Source organism: Lontra canadensis, unplaced genomic scaffold (assembly GCF_010015895.1).
Source record: "Lontra canadensis isolate GAN:19392208 unplaced genomic scaffold, GSC_riverotter_1.0 scaffold2, whole genome shotgun sequence".
Lineage (NCBI taxonomy): Eukaryota > Metazoa > Chordata > Mammalia > Carnivora > Mustelidae > Lontra > Lontra canadensis.
This window is the reverse complement of record NW_022630996.1, coordinates 46,254,594-46,261,958: the sequence shown is the minus strand read 5'-3', so window position 1 is coordinate 46,261,958 and position 7,365 is coordinate 46,254,594. Positions and strand designations below refer to the sequence as shown.

Genomic DNA, 7,365 nt, shown 5'->3' with positions numbered 1-7,365 from the left:
GTAATTAAAACAAAATCATTTTGGAGGAATAAACGACAAATGGTGCCTGGTGCCTACAGAAGATTAAAATTCTATTTGGGATTCCCATGGGGTCTAGGACCAATCCCACAGTTGAAGCTTGATAGTTTCTTAGGAAGACAACAGTTTAGTAAAATAAGGGGTTTGGATCCATGAAAAATATGATAATCATAGCAAAAGGAGAAATACTAAATAATGTTATTGATTTATAGTAGGCACAAGAAAGGAGCAGATGGTTGTTTGGAAAAAACAGATAGTCATTTTAGTAGATGCCTCTTAATAGGAAACATGAATTGCATTTCTTACAACTGCAGAAAATCTACAAATAAATCTCTAGAAGTACCAACAAATTTCTAGAAATTGAAGTAATGCTCTGGTGATCTTTTTTCTTAAAGTTTAGGGTTAAATATGAAGATAAACAAAATTTTTCCAGCTCTTACATTGTATTTTAAAGATTCTGTGGCCCCTTCTTTCACAAGAGCAGACACTAAAATAAATACAGTCACTTTTCCATATCACACTGTAAATTATAAACTAATTTGGCCTCATCTTATTAATATTTAGAGAGATTATTTTTCAACTCATTTTTTAAAAAATATTTTTGTTCGGTAATTATCACAACATTTCTCTTAGGGATTGCTTTCAGAATGAAACCATCTGATGTGACTAGAACAATGAGGTAATTTTTTAGAACTTAGATTACCTCCACAATGTCTATTATGTATTTTTGCAACTCAGCAAATTATTTCATTTCTCTCTCCCTAGTATGGAAATTTAATCTAGGTATTTATTTCATTTTCAGTAACCTATTTGAAGGAAGACTACCCTTCAGTATATACTATTACATTATGCATTCACAACTGATACTATAAATTATGCAATCTAACAAAAAATTATTAATGGTTTATGGGAAGGGGGGCACACAACTGTGAAATCTCAAATGCTAGCAATAGAAAGTAATTTTCTCTGTTGCCCATCAGGAAGGAAAAGGAGCCCAGTGAGTGTGTTTAAACAGCTCCGTGACATTCACTCTTTCGCACCTGTCACTGTTTATAAGGACAAACAATGGTAAGACCCCAAAACAAACTGGAAGTCTAAAGCTTAGGCTGTCTTGCTTGCTTGCTTGCTTTTTTCCTTTCCTTTCCTTTCCTTTCCTTTCCTTTCCTTTCCTTTCCTTTCCTTCCTTCCTTTCGTTCCTCTTTTACTCTTATCTCACTGGAAAATTTTCTTTTTTTTTTTTTAAGTTTTTATCTAAATTCCAGTTAAAAAATACATAATGCTTCACAAATTTGCGTGTTGTCCTTGTGTAGGGCCCATGCTTATTCTTCTCTGTATTGGTCCAGTTTTAGTGTGTGTGCTGCTGAAGCAAACACAGGCCAGCTTTAAACATCAATAAACAGGTATTTTCAAACCACAGCTTGGCATTTCAGTGCTCTTCTACGGAGGTCCATTTTAACACGCGGTTTGTGACAGCCACATAAAAGGAATTGTCAGTTTACTGTATGACGCTGATGACCGAATTTGCCAGCTCTTTCCCTCTGCAATTGTTACTAGCACTCCCCCCAAATGGAATATTTTATAATTATTAAAATCACTGAATGTAGATTGTAATGACATTTCAGCCTATTTAATATCACCTGAATTAGTTAGAGAAGAGATCCTGCGAACCTGGGAATGAATTCCTGTGCAGGGCTGTGTTGCAGAAAAGCAACTCCTCTCTACACGGGTGTAGAGCAAGTGAGCACGTTGGCTAGCATCATTCAGAGACATCCCAGGTCAACCCAGAAGTCCCAGGTGAGGGAGGAAACCGTACACTTGCTCAGCTCCATCCATCCCTAGCGTTGTGAGGTTTATCTTTCCCCAGCAGCACTTCTCAACACCAAGAGGCTTGGTTCAGAGAGTTGATAACTTTTTTGCCAAAGTGGTTGAACAGAATGAGTTCTGCCACAGTGGACATGGGGCCTGGACTGGGTAGAAAAAGTGGGGAGTGTGTGAGAGATCACAGGACCAAGGTCAGAGCAGTAAATCCATGAAGGAGATCCCCTGGGAGAGCACAGGTCTTCCCTCTCCTACTCTCATGCCCCCCATGATGATAGCTGTCATCACACAGCATTTCATCTCATACAGTATAAATCTGGGGACAGATCTGGTTCAATTTGCAGAACTCCATTTTACAGAAAATTTTTAATTTCTGAAAACTTTTGTATAAAAATTACAGAGAGGGGCGCCTGGGTGGCTCAGTGGGTTTAAAGCCTCTGCCTTCGGCTCGGGTCATGATCCCAGGGTCCTGGGATCGAGTCCCACATCGGGCTCTCTGCTCGGCGGGGAGCCTGCTTCCTCCTCTCTCTCTGCCTGCCTCTCTGCCTACTTGTGATCTCTGTCAAATAAATAAATAAAATCTTTAAAAAAAATTACAGAGAAATTAGTTATATATAGGAATTCAGTGTGGATTAGGACAAATCTTAGTATATTTTCTTGGATTTGTGCTCCCAGCAATTATACTAAATCTCAAAATCTTAGAAAAACCAGACTTCATATTAAAACATCCCACCCAGAAAGATGAGCCTTTTCATTCCCCATTTTTCAAAGACTCCATCCTAATTCTATTAAAAATATAGAGTAACTTATTTGTTTTGCTTTTTTATGTGCACTGTGGTATTTCTTAATGCTAAGAATCAAAGTTCACTCAATACAGGATATTCTTATCTGCACTTTCATTCTTAAGTTAATACATTGATTCATCCATAAGTTAATACACAAAGATAATATTCTTAGGACTCATGAATCTGTTCTCTGCCCTTTTCTTTTCCAGATTTTATTTGATGTTGGCCTAGGGTCTCTCCATAGTATACTAGAGGAGAGGATTCCATTTGTTTTGTTCTGAGTATTCAATAATTTTGGTATAGGGTAGAGAATTGCAGGTAGAATCCTTGGATCATTAATGAAAATAATACTGCTAGGGATGCCTGGGTGGCTCAGTTGGTTAAGCATCTGCCTTCGGCTCAGGTCGTGATCCCAGGGTCCTGGGATCGAGCCCCACATAGGGCTCCCGAAGAGGGAGCCTCCTTCTCCCTCACCCACTCTCCTGCTTGTGTTCCTGTTCTTGCTGTCTCTCTCTCTCTTTCTCTCTCTCTCTGTGTCAAATAAATAAATCTTAAAAAAAAAAAAGAACTGCTTTGCAATTTTAATTTTCCCATATGTTGCTAGTAATGAGTGAAATAAATTATTACACATTGGACTCAGTGTAGTGGGTTTAAGTCCTAATCCCAGGTATCTGTGAATGTGACCTTATCTATAAAGAGGGTCTTTAGATATATAATCCATTTAAGATGATGTCCTTCTGGATTGGAGTAGGCCCTGAAGCCAATGACTGGTGTTGCTTTGTTTTTATTTTTATTTTTTTAAAGACTTATTTATTTGAGAGAGAGAGTGTGTGTGCATGCAACTGAACATGGAGGAAGAGGCAGAGGGAGAATGAAACCCAAGCTGACTCCATGCTGAGCATAGAGCCTGACTCAGGGCTTGATCCCACCACCCTGAGTCAAAACCAAGAGTCAGATGCTTAACTGACCACACCATCCAGGCACCCCTGACTAATGTTTTCACAAGAGAAAAGAACAGATCTGGGTAGGAGACACAGAGGGCCACACGCAAGGAGAAAGGCCATGTGACACTGGAGGCCGGGGTGATGGCTTGATAAGCCAAGGAATGCCAGTGATTGCTGGCAACCACCAGAAGCTAGGAAGAAGACATGGAATGGATTTTGCCCTCAGAGTGTCCATAAGGAACCAATCCTGTCAGCACCTTGATGTTAGACTCCTGGCTCTTGAACTATAAGACAATACATTTTTTTTTTGTTTTAAGCCACCCAGTTTGTGATGTTATGGCAGCCCTAGGAAATGGATATGTGCATCATATGCAAATCTGTCAAATAACCACAGTTCAGCATCTTTTTTTAAGATTATGTTTATTTAATTAGAAAGTGAGAGAGATTTAGAGTGAGTGGATGGAGGGGCAGAGGGAGAAGCCTACTCCCTGTGGAGCAGAGAGCCCGACGTGGGGTTCAATCCAAGGACCCTGGAATCATGATCTGAGCCGAAGACAGACACTTAACCGACTGAGCCCCCCAGGTGTCCCACAGTTCAGATTCTTTTCTCACAAAAGAAGAGTTAGCGTGAGCCAGAACTTCGCATGCCTAGGACCCTGGGATCATGACCTGAGCTGAATGCAGACACTTAATGGACTGAACTACCCAGGTGCCCCAGAATTGGTTTTTCTATCAAAAATGAACATGTCATTCATGCATTAATACAGGTATATCAGAAATGTTAGAAGTATGTAAATTCAGAGGAAAAAACATTAATAGATTTGGGAGTTTGCAATTTTCTCCTTTTTGGTGGCATGAACTTCCTACTTTTTCTGTAGTATGAATTGCTTGTATAATTAAAAAATAAAGAGTTTGCTTAGTGTATGGCATGAAATTTATATTCACATGTTTCCCTGACCTTGTACCAGAAGTAAGGCAATGGACCTATAGTCTTCTTGCCTTGAAAATTTTTTTCTTACCTGCACACACACACACACACACACACATCCAACTAATAAAGGAGTGTTAGCTTTATCAGCAATGAGATGTAAAGGAGACATAAATCATGGATGTATCTGACATTTAACCAATTTAGATTCCTTTCACACCACTTTCAATTTCAAGTGTGTCCTTTGATTCTCCATTTAGAGAAAACAACCCTGTCTGCTGATCCAAGAACATCTAACCAAGGCTGCCCCATCCCCACAACTCTTGGAAGCCTACTTAGTCACAACAGAGTAAATTGTGACTGCCGCACGCAACTCAAGGGCCATGTTTGGCAGCCCTAAGACTAACCCTGTTTTCTGGAAACAGTTGGCATTTTCTGGGGTCTTCAGCTTTAGAAAATTTAAGAATGCCCTGTTTCGGGGCACCTGGGTGGCTCAGTGGGTTAAAGCCTCTGCCTTCAGCTCACGTCATGATCTTGGGATCCTGGGATCGGGCCCCACATTGGGCTCTCTGCTCAGCAGGGAGCCTGCTTCCCTTCTCTCTCTGCCTGCCTCTCTGCCTACTTGTGATCTCTCTCTGTTCAAATAAATCAATAAAATCTTAAAAAAAAAAAAAGAATGCCCTATTTCATGGCATTACCAGTTTTTAAAAGATGGTGATATTTCTAGGCTTCCCACTAATTTAAGATCAAAAGATACAGTTACCCTACAAGGCCCTACATGATCCAGACCTACCTTGCCAGATGCTTCCTTACTCTCCTCAGCCCCGGCCTCTCCACACTCCACCGAGTGGGCCATGACCTCTCCTGCCACAAACAGTTTCCGTATACTGTTCCCTTCCTCCCTGCCTCTCTACCTAAATAATCCAACTCATACCTCAGATTTCATCTGTTTTTTTTTTTTTTTAAGATTTTATTTATTTATTTGACAGAGATCACAAGTAGGCAGAGAGACAGAGAGGACAGGAGCCTGCTTCCTGCTGAGCAGAGAGCCCGATGTGGGGCTCCATCCCAGGATCCTGAGATTGTGACCTGAGCTGAAGGCAGAGGCTTAACCTAATGAGCCACCCAGGCACCCCTTCATCTGGATTTTTATTCCTTCAGAGTAACTTCCCTTTCTCCTCCAGACTATGTCAACCACACAATATAATATTACTCTCCTTCCTAGCACTAACCAAGGGTGAAATTTTCTCTTAGTATGACTATTTTATTTAGTTCTTTTAAAGATTTTACTTATTTATTAGAGAGCAGGCACAAAGAGGGAGAAGGAGACTCCCCGCTGAGCAGGGAGCCCAACACGGGGCTCAGTCCCAGGACCCAGAGTTCATCACCTGAGCTGAAGGCCGTTGCTTAACTTCCTGAGCCACCCAGGTGCCCTGGTATGACTATTTTGTTAATACCTATGACATCCTCCAAAATATAAGTTCTATGAGGGTAGAAATGAAGCTGGTTTTTAGTTGTATTTTATTGTTCACTGCACAATCCCCAGCTCTTGGACCGTGCCTGGCACATGTTTAGGCTATAAATAAATACTTAATTGAACAAATAGATGAGTGAATTAGAAATAAAAACTTAAAAAATGTTTCAGTGCTCCCAATTCTTGAGAACCTCTCTTTTCAAGTCTGAGTAACACGAAACTGTGCACTGGCTCAGACATAGATGGAAGGAGAGCTTTGAAAGTAGTGGAGTTTTGTGGTTATCCCTAAACCAGTGTTTCCCGTGTGAGCACCATTTTCCTTTTGATGTACATTACCAGCAGTTCTCTCATGTATCCAGTTCCCAGCAAGAAACTTCTAGACTTTGTTCTTTCTGTGTGGGTGATGTTTTACATTGTATTACTCAGTAGAGTTACAATGAGGGTATATTCACAGTAAGAAGGTAGAGTCCTCCATCCCTAGGTTACACATGTATATGTCTGCGTTTTTTTGTTTTTTACCTGCCAACTATTCTCTGATATCCTGACCAGGCCTCCCAAGATGGTGCCTTTCCAGAATGACCTAGTGTACGGGGTCTCTAGACTCAGCCCCACTACTCGGTAAAGCTTCACACAACGTTTTGATTGCTTTCCAATAGACATACCAAGGGCAAGAACTGAGACCAGTTGCAAAGTTTGATTCTCTCTCCATTCCTTATCGATTGCCAAGCCAGGTATTCCTGAAATTTTTCCTGTCCTCTGCCTGGAGGTGGGATTCTTCAACTACCCAGACAGTCATGCTCCTCGGGGCTCACATAGGACACTTGACCACATTGCTGAGTTCCAAAGGTTTTGCTCAAGATCTCCCTCTAAGCCCCGGTTGTCACCATGGGATACTCACTCCAGAGCAGGGGAAGATTTTCTCATCTCTCTTTCTGTTTAACCCAAGGCAGGACTAAAGGCTGTGGTGACAGCCAAACACCATGTTCTTAGGCCTCATTTGGAACACAGATGGGCAAGTGTCTGCCTATTCTTTCATAGAAATACAGAAAGAAAATGAGATTTTAGGAAGAAGAGGAGTTCTTACTGGGCTGTTTAATGGTGTTACACATTCTCTCCTTGCAAACAGACCAGTCGTTTCAGAAAAGAGGCCTTTCAGGTATCCTGCTTGAGATGTTCCCAGTCTATTTACTACTTGCACACCCCCAGAGAAGGAAACATCCTTATACCCTAGTATCTGGGCCTCTGACTCATGAGGGGCATTTCTCCAAAGATCCCCCATGAAATAGAGCCAACTAACGATTTTGAGTAACACTTTTCAATGTGGTGCTCATTTTAATTAGACCCCCTCAGAGGGCCATTATGGTCTGGTTCTCTGAAGGCTCCTCCCTCCTGCCATCT

The 7,365-nt window shown here is 41.2% G+C and overlaps 1 non-coding gene across 1 annotated transcript; it reads right to left on the bottom strand.

Annotated features, from left to right (window-relative positions):
- Positions 1-1,283: 1,283 nt before the first annotated feature.
- Positions 1,284-1,391, bottom strand: LOC116879125. The gene has a single exon (XR_004384971.1). It is a non-coding gene; the product is annotated as a U6 spliceosomal RNA (small nuclear RNA).
- Between the last annotated feature and the right edge of the window lie 5,974 nt (positions 1,392-7,365).